Raw genomic sequence first — 17,613 nt, 5'->3', positions numbered from 1 at the left:
GAAACCGTGCGAATCAAACTTTTCTAACCTGCAGGAAATATTTTTTATCCAGAATTTTTTTCCACCCATTAAGAACTATTTCTTATTATTGAAAAAAAAAAAAACATTCACCGACCTCCCTACCCAAATATCTTGGAGTCGGGAGAGGGCGCCGATGAATCTTTTTGAAAGATAGCCTTATTTTCTTTTTTATTTACAGTACATTAATAAAATTCCATTTATCTTGTTTACAGATAAATTATACTATTTTCATAGATTGGTAGAAAACATTTGCTTAATAGACGCGGAAGGTTTCATTTATTTATTGTCAACATTTTCACAACCGTATTGTAGTAAATGAGATCAGCGTAATGTTTGTCACTAGCAGAACATTTAAAGAAATATGAAAAAGTCGTAATGATAATTTATAATTAAAAGAAAGAAATAATTGAAGGTTTTTACAGCCCTCAGTTCTTCTTTAGCCCTTCCCAGCTTAAGAACAAAGACCACAGTAATTATCAGTAAATCTCAGCATCGACAGCACATCAACAGTATTTATCAGTATTTATCAGACTCCACAGTAAAGACGACAGTAATTATCAGTATTTATCAGAAACAACTAAAATTATCAGCAACGACAGTAATAATAACAGTAAATATCAGTATTTATCAGCAAGAACAGCACCGTATCAGTAAATTATCAAACATTATCAGTAAAATTTGGGATTCTCAGCACATTTTTCGTCCAGTAGTGGTAGCTTTGGTCCCGACTCAACTCTGGGGGCATCAGTACCAACTGATCTGGAAGCAAGTGTATACGCAAGATACCATGAATGTGGCAGACTGGTAAAATTCTCCTGACAAAAAGAGCACATACGGTGGTTCGTTTCAAAAGTTGATTTCGTGGACAAATTCTAAATAGATAAGATGTCTTTTTTACATCTTTTAAAATCTGCATATTTAGGTATGAATATATCGGTTTAGAAGGTTAAGGATAATTTACAATAAGACACGGTTAAGATTCCTATTTGCGGGATACTTAGGATTATCTGAATCCTCTCAGTATATTCCGAGTTAGTTAAACCCTTACCTACCCATCCCTTTGTACATTGGTCATACTTGTCTTCCCTATCGTAACTATAGAGGGTAGTTGTGAGAAGATTTAATATCATCTTAACTGTGGAGGCATGGTTTCAAATAAAGTAAAAATCAAATACAATACGGAAAATAATGGTTGTTGAACCTCTATTACCTGAAAAATTCGGTTGAAAAAAATATTATGCGATGATATAATATCGTCCAGATAACATTACCTCGGTGTTCATTATGATAACACGCTTGATGGTTTCACAAATTCTATCATATAATGTGAAAAATATTTCGAAAGATGACAAACGAGGTTCCATATTCTCAAACAAATGAAATAAGGCAGCTACCCAACACTAAAATGATATTCACAAAGAACTTTATGATACTGATTTTGAAAAAAAGTAAATACCTTTTTCAACTTTAAACAGTCTTATTAAGCTTAAATGTAAAGAGTTTTGAAGAAATGGGTGACTTTGCATGCATATTTCAATTTGTTGCAAAATCGTTTTTGTTTCTGTGCACAAGGTCTAGTGTATATTCCACACATAATTGTGATATTATGCATATCTATGAAACATTATTATGTTTTGAATCAGAAAAAATATACGGCGGCATCACACTGAGGAGTGTGAATATTATTTATCAATCATTAATGAAGAACTATATTGTTTAAAATATTCAATCATCTTGTTTACAATTCGTACGACCACGACACACTCTCATAGTTAAACACTTTTAAAACTCCATTACTTTCTCCAAGCCAAAGTGTTGACTTATAAAGAGATAAAGACATCGGGGCATTCACTTCTTTCTCTGTCAATAAGTACCTTAAGAATTCCCCTTGACGACTTAACACATGAACACGACAGTTATTTTTGTCTGTAACAAGGATGTTACAACAAGAGTCATATATTACATCATACGGTGTAAAGTTTTCGATCTGTCCTCCATAGACTGACTTCTTCCTACCATTGGCAGACAAAATCACTAATTCACCTGCGGTAGAACTTTTCTGGTTTACAACGCAAGTTTCAGCGTACCTGTTTTGCGTTACTCTCCACGGCCATGTAAAAAGCCTGGTCTGTCTGTCCTCCTGAAATTCTATCTCATGAATGAAGTCACCCATAAACGACATACGTTTAAGGAGACGTCTGCTTTTCAAATTTAAATAATACCGATCCGATTTATTCTCCTTAAACTCCTCTCTCAAAGTGACCAGAAGCCCACCACGTCCGTCAAGAGAGTGACAGATACCTAATGGTACCAGAGGATGAGTACTGAAGACTGTCGAACAAGATCCTGAAGAGGAGAAACAGCCGATGGAGTTACTGTTCCCGTCAGTGAAATAAGCATGGCCGTCGTCAGGAACACAGATATCAATAGGATCTATGTTGATTTTCTGCTTCTTCTCGCCTCTTTTGTTGACTTGTTCTATGCAGTCGGAATTACATGCTTTTAAGTAGCATTTGTCTGTACTCAATGCCTCAAGAACAGAGATCCCATCATGTTCATATTTAAATTCACCGGATTTTGTTGCACTTATATCCTCTAAATTCAAAGTTTGGCCAATCATTTGTTCTAAATATTCATGACTGATTTTTCCTGCTTTGTATCTCACTGATAGTTGTATGTTTGTAATATCAATTTCGGTATCAGAAAGTATCTGTTTCAATTCTCTGTGATGGTTTACCAAACTGTAATCAGACAAAGTGCTATATTCTTCCAGGAATTTAACTTTGTCAGCAAGAAGCTTTCTTTTCTCTAGTAAATTGGATTTTAAGACGTTTGCCTGTTGATTCTTTTTCGTTAGATTGTCTCTTAATTTTTTTTCATGATATTTTATAATTTCTGACAATCTGGTTATGATATCATGATTATGCTCCTGAAGATCCTTAATTTGCGACTCGCACTGATTTTCATTCTCCTCTATCTGTTTTGATGTCTTTTCTATCTTGTTATCAATGCAGGGAAGTTTTTCCTTCTTGATATAACTCAGTATTCGAGATATTTCGCTTCTCCTTTCTGTGGAAGCCCGAAAAAGAGTGATCCATTTATGATATCCTTGATCAGTTTTTGCACACTGAGAACAAAGAAATTTATCACAATCCTCACAGAATATATCGATGATTTCATTGTGCTTTGAGCACGTTTGTACACTCTCCTGTGCCATCATAACCAAGTATTACGTCCCAGCATGCATTCATCCAACATTTTACTCAATTGCAAGATGTCGCCATCTTGATGCAGTGGTTATAGAGCGATGGCCTCGCTTTGTTTTGGAGTTGCAGAGAAAGCTTGGCTTTATTTTAGAGTTGCAAAACAAGAATTTGACCCTTACGTCGTGAGTTCCGAATCTCACTGCAGGACTAAGAGATTGGTTCTCTGGATGAGACCGTATAAACCGGTGTCACAGTAGATGCCTGCAGAAAAATGTCTAATTTCTCAAATGTGCTAGAAAGAGTTCTAAATGTTCAACATTCCATAGGCGATTGGTAGCGTCACAACAAGAGTAAAATATTTTCCAAGGAACGTAAAGCAAACAAACAGCATACCCAACTGTAAAATAAGACTTGGACCTCAAGAAAGTTTAATATCCCAAGATTACTAAAGTAAACTAAAGTAAAGAAAATCTGACGCAGAGAATTCATTCATCTTACTAATAGAGGCAGATTACTTATCTAAACATGCGCTTTTCGAAAAATAAATTTTGTACTTTTCCATTGCAACTTACTTAATCATGAATAGATAACCTGGGATGTGACAGAAGGTGCACGAAACCCTATTCAATTCTTTCGAGAACAGAAGTCATTATAATCAAATACCTGATTTGTCGTTTTTCTTATCTAACTTTACATCACAGCAAATTTTCACATTTTTTTTTTTTAAAGAAAAGGTCCTTGTAACTAAGTTTAAGCCGAAATATGAAGGAACTCAAGTATCACTTGTATGAACTCTATGGTAATATGATAATAAATAATGACAGTTTAAATTAATCCATTGGATTTATATTAAAAAAACTCAATTATTTAGATTCACCAAAACTTACAAAACTAGTAAGAGACAATGTACTATTAAATTTTTTAAAGAACATTTGCAATAAGTACATGGTGAAGTTTCACATGGAATTCTATAATCTATTTGCACACAGACTTAGTTCTCTGTTGAGGCTTTATTGTATGAAATACTAGCTTTATTGAAATATTAACATTATATATCCTGCGAATAACTTACAGATTTTCACAAACAATATAAACAATATGTTCAAGTAAGTACATGTATTCATAGTTGTTCCTGTTTATGTTTTTTTAATCAAGAATACTACGAATTCTTTGTGCAGTTGTCCTAGTTGCATATCAGAAAATCACCGTTGCAGATGTAAGATCCTGTTATCAAAGTTTTTAGAAATATTAATAAAACATTGTGACTGTGTGAAGGTGTGATTCCTCGCAGACAGAAGACCTGAAAGAAGGACCCTTATGCTACGCATGCGACACACAAATATTGTAATATTGAGGGAATTTATTAGACAATAATTATTATAGTTCTATGAAGTCAATTGTTAAAAATAAATACTGCCTTACTGGAATTTTTTTCAAAATATGTTTCTCGTATGTGATTCTCTGAAACTGTTTACAAAAGAAAGCGAATTTATCTTAAAATGCTCAGCAAGAGACTGTTTTGTAGAGTAATTTGTTTTTAAATCATTTTCATTTTCATAAATAAAATTCAGTTGTAAGTTATTCTTGGGTGCCATTTCACTCATTCATAGCAGTCAAGTTCCTGGTTCCGGGCATGTGGAGCCCGTGGTCGCTGGTTGTTGATCAAAATGAACTTGTTTATAATTAAATGAAGAGAGATAAATTTGCAAAAATAGATTGAAGAATAATCTTCAATTATTTTTTACAACTAACTAGGAGGTGGATATAGTGGCGTTTGGGGGGGGGGGGGGGGGCACCCGGCGTGCGAACCCTAAGAACCCAAAAATTCGTGTTTAAAAATCCAGACTTGTAAGTTTGTAATTCCAAACTTGTAAGTTTGTAAATCCAAACTTGTAATCGTATCACTTTCATAGTCTACATATGTAAGTAGGTAATTCCGACATCCTAGCATGCAGTTCTGAACATACAACTGTGTTGACTTTGAGTTTATACTATGAATGTGTGTATTTTTGATGTTGTAAACTTTGTTTTCCGGAATTTATATTTCCGCGCTCTGAATAAAACACAAGACAATTGACAAGTCTACAAATGTAAAGTCTACACGTTTGTCGAATTTTGATAGTGCCATATTTTTCCCTTTCTTCTTTTCCCAACTGAAATAAATTATTTAGATTTTATTTCTTTTTTTTCTAACTTCCAATTTTATATTAGTATTTTCATTTGAATTTCTTATTTAATTTTAATTCTAACTTTTTGTTTATATGTTCCAATTTTATTTTATCTTCTTAATTTTATTTTATTTGACGATGTGACATGAATCATTACCCGCTTATTCACGGCTTGCGCGGATCTAGAGGGGCTTCCGTTTTGAAGGTCTCAACCGAAAAATCATTCAATTTGACTTTCAATGCCGAAGAAATAGTCATTACCAACACGTATGTTAAACGTCTTACATTTTGCCGGCCGGTGTAAAGACGAATAATGACCCCCATAGAATAATGACCGGGGGTCATTTTTCGACGTCGAATAATGACCCCCGGTCATTATTTAACGGCGAAAAATGACCCCCGGTCATTATTCGACGTCGAAAAATGACCCGTTTGCCCGTAGAAAAAGTGTCATCACCCCAAAAACTTTGCGGATGACCTTGCGCTTATGTCTCACATACACCAGCATATCCAAGAGAAGACCAACAGGCTGCAAATCTACGGACATCAGGTGGGGCTACGCATCAGTACGATGAAAACGGAGACAATGACACTTAATGTGGAATTACCTGCTCCTGTTAAGATCAGTGGTGAAGAACTACGCCAGACGGATAATTTTATTTACCTGGGTAGCATCATTAAACCAGAGGGCGGCACAAAGGAGGACATCCACAGCAGACTGGGCAAGGCCAGGGGAGTATTTAGAGAAATGAATAACATCTGGAGGTCTGCACAGTACAGCACCAGCACCAAGCTAAAGCTTTACCAGAACTATGTTGTATCAACTCGCCTATATGGATTGGAATGCTGGAAAATAACAGAGACGGATCTTAGCAAATTACGATCCTTCCATACCACATGCCTCCGCCGAATACTCAGGATTTTCTGGCCCGAGAAGATAACAAATGAAGACCTGCTGCGCAGATGCAAACAAGAGGACATGGGTACCATCATTACCAAACGCCGATGGAGATGGATTGGACATGTTCTCCGAAAAGATCCCCAGTCAACAAAAAGAACAGCACTGCATTGGACCCCAGAGGGCAAAAGAAAGAGGGGGAGGCCTAGAACATCATGGCGAAGGACAGTTGAAAGCGAGATGAAAGCTATGCACCAGACCTGGGGATCATTGACGAGGCTGGCCAAGGATAGACAAGAGTGGAGGAAGTTTGTTGCTGCCCTACATACCACAGGGTGTAAAGGACAATGATGATGATAATGATAGCATCGAAAGGGGAAATGGCGCGTTATAAGAGGCAAAAAATACTTTTAGTTAAAAATATCTTTGATGAACCCCTCAAAAAGTTTATTGATGTAATTGGGATTTCCTTTTACTCTACTGTATCAAAGTGAAAATTTTGTTCACTCAAGTAGGAGAGATTTTTTAACTATACTGTATAAGAAAGTGGAGGTGGTTACAAGACTTTCAATGAACATTTTCAAATTAGAAATTGCTAAAATTTCCATTCAGAAAAGGGGGAACAATACCTCCCTCTTCTCCGATTCTTTGTGCTTGAATATTATGTTCACTTGAGTAGAATTCAGATGCAGGTGAAATAACTTTTCAGAATTGTTTTCAATCTCTTTTTTAGTTCAATGTAAGAAAAATAAATCCTTATACATGTATTCACCTTGAAGGTCAATAAAATAGTCTGTCATTAATAATAAATTGTAAACATTAATCTACTTCAACATACACTGTATTGAAAATGTTTCCATATTGATTTGGCAAATGTATCACTGTTTTAAAGTGGATTAAAAAAATATTCCTCTTACATGTATGTATCCTATTCTCAGACGACCATGTTAACAGACTTGAATGTACATTATACTGGGATTCTCTTGTATTACTTCTATATACTTGAAAAGAAATTCCCATAGAGTAGACCACTGTTTATAAATAAAAATGAATGCACATTATAAGATTGTATATATTTCAGACATGCAGAAATTTTATGTCCTTATGTTTGTCACGTCTGCTTCATATTTGAACGTTCTACTGACTATAGACGGTAAGGACCAATTAACAACTTAATTGTCTGACAAACGGGATGACTTCAGCCTTTTCTATTGTCAATTTTCATAATTTATGAAGTAATATTCTGCAATCATTTGCATATAATGTTTACGTCTACCAACTTATTCGATACCCAAGAGCACAATTAATTTTTAAATCGAGGCAGGCTACTGACAGATACATGTAAGTTGATGTTACAGGGGTTTCAACAACCTCGTTTAAAGTCAGCATTTCGTAGAATCAATGGTCGTATCAATGACTGTCAACAAATATAACCTATAATTGGGTCAATTGTTTGGCCCTTGTTTTTATACTACATGTAAATTCGACAACGGAATGTCCCATTTACCTGATTTATTCATAGCGCTCACGGCGGGTGTGACGGGACAACAGGAGATGCTTACTTTTTCTAGGCACCCGATCCCACCTCTGCAATTTTCGGGGGTCCTTTTTTATGCCCTGTTAACAAAATTGTACTGCTTGTGGATATTTTAAAATCATATTGTTCGTTATCTTCACCATTTTTCATTAAGAAATATATATATCCACGGTATGTCGTTCGCACGAGTTATTACGTCATTTCGATACATTCTACCTCATTCGCACGTCTTTTTATGTCATTCAAAATAAACATATATATTACATTGCATAACTTTCCGTATTTATTTCTGAAAACTTATCTCATTCTTTTTTTCCTTCATTTTTTTTTTTAAAAAAGGTTGATCCTACTCAAAGCATGCTGATTACTTTGAGAGACATGTTTACCAATGAAAAGCCAGAACATCCCGCTTGTCTGTTATTTGGCTATGAATGCCTATAATCAGTCAAATATCCAAATATGAAACAAATGGAAGACAGTCATAAAGGGAAATTACGTTAACAGTTATAACCAATAGTAGCCATTTTGCTATTTTCAATATGTGCTGAGAACACAATAGGCTTAAGGATGGATTCTTTTCATATTTTATATATTCAGAAAATAATGAAATTGAGCATGGAAACATTTTAAAATATGCACATTAAAATGACAAGAAAAAAGTATGGGGTCATCATCCTTGATTTTGCTTGAAGGTCATCTGAAAAGTCAATGCTAAAAATAGATTTTTCCCCCCTGTAGAATAAAAAAAAATCAATATGGTATTTTAAAATTGATGTTTTAGAAAATAAAAAAATGATTAGATATGACAAAGCAATTAAAGTCTAAAGTTCTATGTTAAAGCAATGTACTAAAGTAAAAAAATAACAAACTTTTGATCATAAATCACACAAAATATTTATTCGTATTTCCTCTGTACTCTTTATAAAATGATATTTTAGTCCTTGACAATCTTCCTTTTTCATTGATTTTTTTCACTAAAATCATATATTCAGAAATTTTTTTTTTACATCCATAAGAAAGATAGATATTGAATGAATCATTTACAGCACAGAAATGAAGGGGTATTCATACTTATTAAATTGCCAGGTTAGCTCGAATTTCCTCATTTTAAAAATTTTCATTGAAATTTTCATTGAACAAAGAAAATGCTGTCAATATATCCTAAAGGCTAATAATTTAAAAGAGAGGACAAGCAGTTGAATAATACAGTCTTTCTGAAATATGATATGATGAATTATCATTGAAATTATTGCCATGTTTCCAATAAACTTTATAATTTCAATCCGAATTTCCTCTGTTATAAAATATAATGGTTTCGTTAGTTACAAAAAAAAGTAAAAAAAAAAATTCTAAATCGAAAGGTGTTATTGCAAAATAAGACCAAAACTTTATGCTATAGTATGGAATCTTTATATGTATTGTACATGAACTAATATGACATGCATGTATATACCAGAGAAGTATAATCTCTGTATATACAAATACAAATATTTTTTGGCACAAACACAAATACAATAATTGGCAAAGGCACAACATATAAGAATCAGCAATTGCTCATACATTTATACAATTTAAAGATATAATGCAAGATAACAAAACTTTGATACTGTTTGAAGGACACTTCCATTATATGTAAACTCATCGATATAAAATTTACCATTTGATTTTAAAAATAAGGACATTAGATTTTTCAACAAAAACCTGTAATTTCCAATTAGAACAAAATGTTTTGAGAATGTTCAAACAATTCTGTGACCCAGTCTTACTTTCAGATAATAAAACAATATCATCAGCATATAATAAACAATTATAGAGATTTCACCAATTTGAACAGGATCACAATTGCCTGTTTTAAGTTCATCAACAATACCATAAGTAAAAATGTTGAAGAAAGATGGGCTTAAGATATCGCCTTGCTTAACACCACATTCAGATGTAAATGCTCTACTGAGACCATTAGCAAACTGTGTCTTGGTTTTCGTATTCTCACACATAGAAAATATAATACTGAACATATTGGTGTGTATATTGGATTTCAGAAGTTAATAATAAAGTCCAACCCTCCATATATTGTCAAATGCTTTATGGAGATCGATAATAGCTGCATAAGCCTTTTGCTTTTTTTTTTTTATAATACTCCGATATAGTCTTAATTGTAAAAATATGACCTGATGTTCTGCTTTTTTCTTTAAAACCAATTTGATTTTCACTAATTAGTGATGCATCCTTGATAAAATCTAGCAACCTGAAATGAATAATCCTATTAAAAAGTTTGATGTGATGGAAATACCTCTGTAATTACAAGGATTGAGTTTATTACCAAATTTATGCAAAAGTACTAGAATACTATAGGACACCAATTCAAAAATGTACATTGAAATCAAATGTTCATGTCCACAAGTGAAGCCATGAATGATAAGGTTTTACATTAATTGCAGATGGGACACTGAAATTTTAGCTTTCACATTTTGATGCAAAATATCTGTTTAAAGATGAACATATTTTCAAAGATTTTGTAACACGTGGACCTTTTCTCACAATTTCAGAAAGGAGATGGTATATTCCATCTTTACAGTTTCTGTTATATGCAAGTTGTAAAAATTTAAAACAAAGTCCACTCCCTGCAATCCTGTTTGCAATGTGTCTACTGACTATCTTCTCTGAAATCAAATGCTCTAATGAAGGCAAATTCTTACGCACTTCAGAACTGTAAAAGTAGCTATCAACTGCATTAGAAAATGTGAACGAAGAAGACAAATACTTTGGATCATCTAAATCCACACCTACAGATGTAACTAGTTTTTGTAATGCTAAAACATCCTCTAGTGCATCATGGGCCTTATACGTTTCACAAATATAATGCTTGTACAAATTTTGTAAGGAAAATGAACCCACATTGGGATCAAAAACTTTGAACAGCTGTTTTGTGTCAACAAACCCTGCAACACAGTTACCAATTTCCTGTGTTTTACAACAATTCTGCAGAGAATTTATAAAAATATGGCAGTCAAAGGACTTAACATTATGTCCAACTAAGACAACTTTTGACTGGAATTTTGTGAAAAAATTCAGTAGTGCATCAACAGCAGCCACCAAAGGAACAGCATTCACTTCCTCGTCACCATGAAACATTTTCCCATCCAAAACTCTTAATCCAGTAATTTCTGAAGCCTTGTCTGTGATTGGGATCTTTGGTAAAGTGTACTGGGAAAATGTGTCCGACCCACATACAGCAGCAATTTGAGTGATGTGTGAGCTTCTGGCTGAAAGGTTAAACATAGGTTATCAGTGAGAGGGTTTCTCCATAAGGTACATTATAATCACCTATAGATTCACCATTGTCATATTAAATCAAATACACCATAGAATAGATAATATCATTTTACAGTTAAATTTATCAGCAATCCATGTTTTTTAAATTGATAATTTTTAATGTATATGTAGTAGGTTATCCAGGTACTGTATATTCTCACCTTATATCAGTCAGATTTTGGGGAGTTAATTTTTTAACCAAAAGTCTAGGTCCGACTTATAGGCAAGTCCTAGAAAATTTGGAATTCTGTTGGAAGAGGAAATAAAGTAATATTGTAACAACTCCAACGATAATTGTTTGTAAAGATCAGACTTCATCTAATGCTGGTAATGAAGATCAAATGTTACCATATGCACATAAGACAAGTATGATTATGACAAGGATTTTACACAGGGAAGATTATTTAATTAGAACTTTTGTCGAAAAATTTGGTTCAAGCTCATTGGATACCCACTACCATCATGCACGCTGTGAAGTTTGATAGCAAGAATGGGCCAAGGGGTGACAAAATATGCTCCTGACAAGTGATAATGGATGGACAGATGGACAGCTAAACTGATCACTATAAGGCACCTGCTGAGCAGAACCCTAAAGAGACAGCTGATATAAATCAAAATGATTGGGTATGCATTTGTGTGTGAGAATGTTTCATTAGAGTACTAACCTAGTCCTGTTGATTCAAGGTCAAAGTAAACTTGTGGATAATCATCCAAATTTTCAACTGGCTGGAAGGATGCTTTACTTATAGGTGGTGGTATTTCACAGACATCAATACTGGTCATGGCTATTCCAGAGCAATAAGTTGACCCTTCTCTTATCTCCTTTGCTGCTGTCATTTGCTTTCTAAGAAGCAGAAAAGTATTCAATGTATTAAACAAGAAGTCTGTGAGCCAATGCTCACTAATAATACCCCCGCTCTGATGTGAATACACAAGTTCGGTTATGGACAAACACAGTGATAATCAGGAAATTGACATCGGATTTGTAAAAACTGAATCCCAACATATGGCATGCCTAAACAAAGATTGTGCTAAAATTTCAAGCATCCGCGATGAGTAGTTGCTGAGAAAACTACGACCAAAATTTGCTATGTATGTTTCGGACAGACGCACGGATAAACAGGAAGTTGACATCGGATTTGTTCCAAAAATGAATCCCATTATATGGCATGCCTAAACAAAGATTGTGCTAAAATTTCAAGCATCTGCAATGAGTAGTTGCTGAGAAAACTGCGACCAAAATTTGTTACGGACAGACAGACGGACAGCTAGACAGACAGACAGACACACAGACACACAAGGGTAAAACAGTATACCCCCCTCTCCTTCGGAGCGGGGGTATAAAAATGCATTCTGTTACAAAGTACTATAGACTCATTATTTAAAAGTCACTGTCAAAAGGTTGGTTTGGCATGCATCCGCAATTTTCATTCTAGAAAAAAATCTAATGCATTTATGTAACCAAACTGGATATATGATAATGAAAATGGTACAGAATTTCATTCAAACCTCTCTGCTTTTAGGTGCAGTCTTCTCCTTTTTGCTTCTTTGGTTATAGACAGGGCTTTTTTTCGTCTCCTTATTCTGTCCTTTAGAACAGCCAACCTCCTTGTATAGGCGCCAGGAGAAACACCAATCTTCTTGTTGACCTATTGAGAATAACAAAGACGTTCAATTCATTGTGAAAATTCTAATATATACCTCAGGAAGAATTAAAAGTAATCAAAACTGATAAAAAATGCCTAAACTAAATATTGCTTACTTGCATCAGATAGCCTTGACCAATATTTTTTTGTGCCACACTTGCAGCTTCTCTGTAGGTTATGGTTCTGCTAAAGAGACGATTCTTTGGAGCCTTGGATGCTACAGTTTTATTAAAACTTTCGTTTGATTGCGTACTGCCAAGGTTGGCTAATTTCTGTGAATGCTTCTTTAACTTGTTAAAGATGCCTTCCAGGTCTTGCTGAAGATCTTTACTCTCCAATGGTCAACCGAATGGGAGTGATGTAAATTTTTTAGTTGGATCTCTTTTACGGTGACACCAAACTTTATCACATTCTTTGTGGTCATCAAAGGGATGAGAGGATAGTGCTGTCAATCCCTTTTCAATTGCACTTGGGCTGCCCTGGTTCTGTGAAACCATGTAATTGAAACACTTCTGGATGTACTTGATAACTTTTGTAGACAGGTTTTTATGTGTTTTCTGAAGATTGTACAGGGAGTTTGCAATGTTCTTTTTCACATGGTTCTTGTCAGACGGTTTCCCAATGTTTGCATCTAATTCACTGTTGATACGAGATATTGCAGTAGTATCATCATCCCCTATCACCGCCTCCATCCTTACTCCTTTACTTAGTGTCCTTCCTACCATCTCTACAACCATATCTGGCTCCAAGGACTTTGAGCTTCCTGTAATTACAATTTATGATAAGCATTTAAAAGAAAATTTTTTTCTTAACAAGTATTATCTCTTCTCCCTCAGACTTTAAAAAAAGATTTCATAAAGTATTTTACATTGACTTGATGCTCAGGTATACATGCAAATATTTACATAAAACTTGTTGTTGAAGTTCCCTAGGTGACATTACCTGTCCAATTTCTTGTGCAATCATGTGGAGCAGGAGTTTTTTTTTCCTTTCTGCATTCTCGCAAATCTTGCATGATTTATTGCGAACACTGTAGTCATTGACTTTTCCTGTACAAACACCCATCATTGAGCAATGGCCTAAACATGAATTTTGATGAAAATCAATATTCTTAGATTTTGGATATAATAAACAGTTGCTTTTCATTAAAATAGAGTTCACTTGACTGGGTATTACTTTATAAGCTATAAAGCTACTACTAATCATATACAGAGGTGCATGTATCAAAAATACTGTCAAATAAATCACATTTCCATTATCAAATATGTTAAGAAATAAAAATTAATTATTATTATATGATGTAAAGCAATATCATATAATTATAAATAATTCTGAATACTATATAAAAGATGCATATGCCTTAGCCAATAGTAATGTTTTTCTGGTGATTATCAGATCATATATTAATCTCAAAGACTCCATATACCTGTGAGGCTATCATATGAGCAGCCACTTCCACGCTTTTGCCAGCCCCCGTCCACACTGACACTTATACTGGATGACTGCTTATTTCTGTGGGAAGACATATCATGGATAAATAAACATTTCTTTAAAATAAAAAAATCATTCTATTACACAAACAGCTATATCATTTGATGTTTTTGTAAAATATATCTCTGTTTAATGCTCAATCATGCTAATGCAGTTTAGAAAAAAAGCTTGGAAAAAAATTCTTTTGTTATCTTATGGATCAAAGTGCTATGATTAAACCACATGTAATACTTTTAATCAAAACTGTGAAAAATTTACATGTCTGTTGCTAAAACTTCTTCTTCTAGAGCTTCTTGGGTAGATAAAGAAGCAACACTTTCTGTTGCTTTCCCAATCTCTTCCTGTCTACTACTGAGCAGAGTTCTACTGATGGGTGGCATGTTTAGCTCAGCCAGTATTCCACTTATCTGGTCGAAACCTATCCCAGTGTGTTGGACAGCTGAACATGAAAAAAAGATAATAAAATGCATACCGTTAACTTGACGATTAATTAGTACATGCATGGATCTAGAGAGGGAAGGGGGATCCAGACCCCCCCCCCCCCCCCCTTGGAATAAATTTATATACTAAACCAAGTAAAAAGTGAACTTGGACCCCCCCCCCCCCCTCAAAAATGCACATCTGTGTTAAGTTGGTATGAAAAGTCATAGGTATGAAGTATTAGAAGTGAACGACTACCCCCCCCCCCCTAGGAAATAGGTTTTTCACGTTTGGGCGAGTTGTCTGCGGTGGAAATTCCTTAATCCACGCCTGTAGTAGAATTTGCATAATTTCACGTATCAAATTTTAAGTTTAATATCTTTTTTTGAAATGACCATCATCTTTTATAATGGATCAAATATTGAATACACTGACCTGCTGCTAATTTGGTATTAGCATCCCAAATTTTATTATGCCTTTTTCCTGTTGGTACATTGTTTAACATATTGCATGCAGAATTCAAACATGGAATTTTTAGCATAGCTGAAAGACCAAAATTTATGATTCCTTGGCAGTGGGAAAGTTGAAGTGGCTGGCTGCATTTCTTGCAGGCAGATAAACCATCAGCCAGTACCCCTAGCTCGATCACACGACGGCCACATCTCCAGTCCCTCTCAAGACGAGGGGAGTCTAATTACATTAAATGGAAAAAAAATTCAATGTTCTTTAATAGATTTCTTTCTGCAAGAAATCTTATCTAAGTTTAAAGTTACAGTTTGTTTCATATTGTATTTAGAATAAACTTCTTTTGTAAATAAGAAAAAGAGATACCTGTACACACATAAAAAAGAAATATTGATTTGGAATTCATGTAGTTAAATTTATTTTAATTAGAAATAATTTTTTAATAACTTAAACTAATTCAATAAGAAAGTTCTTAATTTTCTGATGAAAGTTAATTATAAGATATGCAGGTAAATGTAATGCGGTTTTATTGCATTTTAATTGCGCGTTCGTCCAGTGTTGGTCAGAAAAGGCATGAAGAAGAATATCAAACATTGAGGTTCAAACCTTGGCATCAATCACCAGTTATAAATTTTGTATATTTTATAAACTCTGTTGGAAAGGGGGTCATTTTTCAACGGGGTCAATTTTTTATAGGACGCACACATAAAATAATGACCCATAGGTCTCTTTTTCTACGGCTGGAGGTCATTTTTTGTCGTTGAAATATGACCCCCTGGTCATTATTCTATGGGGGTCATTATTCGTCTTTACACCCGACATTAAGAACTTAGGACAAGCGAACGCTTACCTCCCATGGCCTACGAAGCTAGCCTCCAACCACTAGGCTACTGTGATCAGTGCCCCAGTTTATTAAGAACTAATGTAACTGCAATGATATCATATTTAAAAAAACAACCAATCAATAGATGCAGATTCGTATCAATGTCTATCGAAAGGGGGGGGGGCTCCAAAAAAGTTGACGATGAAAAAATCAATAAATAAACTGCCAAAACTCCTCCTTCGTGGGAGGCGATGTTTAGGATATTTTTAACTTTTCAGTAACTTTTTTTTTTCAACGCAAGAATTTGCCAGAATTTAATGATACTGCAAAATAAGGGTGGTGGGTGGTTGGGCATACAGCCTATAAATAAATTTTCATATCAAAACAGCTGCAAAAGATTATTCTCCACACAAAAAAGTTGGAAGCCCAACCTTTCGCTCCCTTCTACTTCGGCCCTGAGATTTGTTAGTGAATTTTCTTTTCTCTGTCCTACTTTAAAAAAATAATGTGATGACAATATCAATTTAACGATACCTGATATTTGTGTACCATAAGCGGGCAATCAAAAATGGCGGTCATATTTATCATATTTGAAACATCTTGCACCAGGGCCATAAAACTTAGACGGGCTGATATTTGATCACAGTCTCACGTTTACCAAAGGAATTAATAGTATGTATAGAAAAGAGAGACTGGGATCAAAAGTGGGCTCATCTAAGTTTTATGGCTCCGAACCAGGTACGTCAGGCCCGTATTAAGCAAATTCAGTTTGGGGTGGGGGGGGGGGCACAGCCATAAATTTTCAGTTGACAGTTGAGGGGGGACTAGTAACCAAAAATTTCCTGACAAGCAAATAAAAAAAAGGTCAGCAGACGTTTTTATTGAGGGGGCACAGGCATATACTATCTATGTTTACTATAGTAATCTATATATCGGCAAAATCATAAGGGGCACTGCCCCCCATGCCCCCCTCCCGGTTCCTACGGCCATGACGTAGGTAGCGAGTGGGGTGAGGGTGCCAGTATATATTATACCAAATAAAAAAGGCAATTTCGGATTAATTGTGCCCCCTCAATATTTTTTGGTAAATACATAAGAAAAGAAATAAGGCTGATTTATCGTTGTGCCCCCTCAACAGGGATGTCTCTTTTTTTTTTTTTTGGGAGGGGGGAGCTTATCAAGAAATTTTTGTTTTTTGTCCACTGCTCCACCCCCACCCTCACACAATAAAAATGCTTCCTACGGGTCTGAAAACGAGAGAAAACACGCAAGAATGATATCATATGGTTTTTAAAATGAAAAGAAAATGTTCCAGGGAAATGTTTTCTACGTTTCGTAGCTAGACTGCTCGCCAAGATCTCTGTGTACCTGTACATAAAAGGCCGTAGCGCCCTTTTTCGTTTAAATTTTATTCCGATTTCTTAGTTTACCTCTGTAAGTTCTACTTTCTTAAACAAACTTTCGATTTTGCTTATAGCTGTTACCAAAAATAGTATTAAGTTAGGTGAAGTGAAACATAATTGAAATTTTAAGATAGAATCAAAATACGAAAGGAATCAAAATTGCCATAATAAAATAAAATAAAATAAAACTGGAAAATATATACAAGAACAGGCGCGGATCCAG

At 34.7% G+C, this 17,613-nt stretch overlaps 2 protein-coding genes and 1 pseudogene across 2 annotated transcripts in view; 1 reads left to right on the top strand and 2 right to left on the bottom strand.

Moving 5' to 3' along the window:
* LOC133186914 (uncharacterized) overlaps positions 1–17,613 on the top strand; it is a 492,852-nt gene that overhangs the window by 199,896 nt on the left and 275,343 nt on the right. The gene's annotated exons all lie outside the window — the stretch shown is intronic.
* The window catches only part of LOC133186579 (uncharacterized), a 160,068-nt gene that overhangs the window by 85,587 nt on the left and 56,868 nt on the right, over positions 1–17,613 (bottom strand). The gene's annotated exons all lie outside the window — the stretch shown is intronic.
* On the bottom strand, positions 10,270–15,255 carry LOC133187336 (uncharacterized; annotated as a pseudogene).

Source organism: Saccostrea echinata, unplaced genomic scaffold (genome assembly GCF_033153115.1).
Source record: "Saccostrea echinata isolate AGI-Se365-2 ecotype Australia unplaced genomic scaffold, CSIRO_AGI_Sech_v1 ptg000014l, whole genome shotgun sequence".
NCBI lineage: Eukaryota > Metazoa > Mollusca > Bivalvia > Ostreida > Ostreidae > Saccostrea > Saccostrea echinata.
Note: the sequence above shows the minus strand (reverse complement) of the source record. Positions and strands in the feature narration are given on the sequence as shown.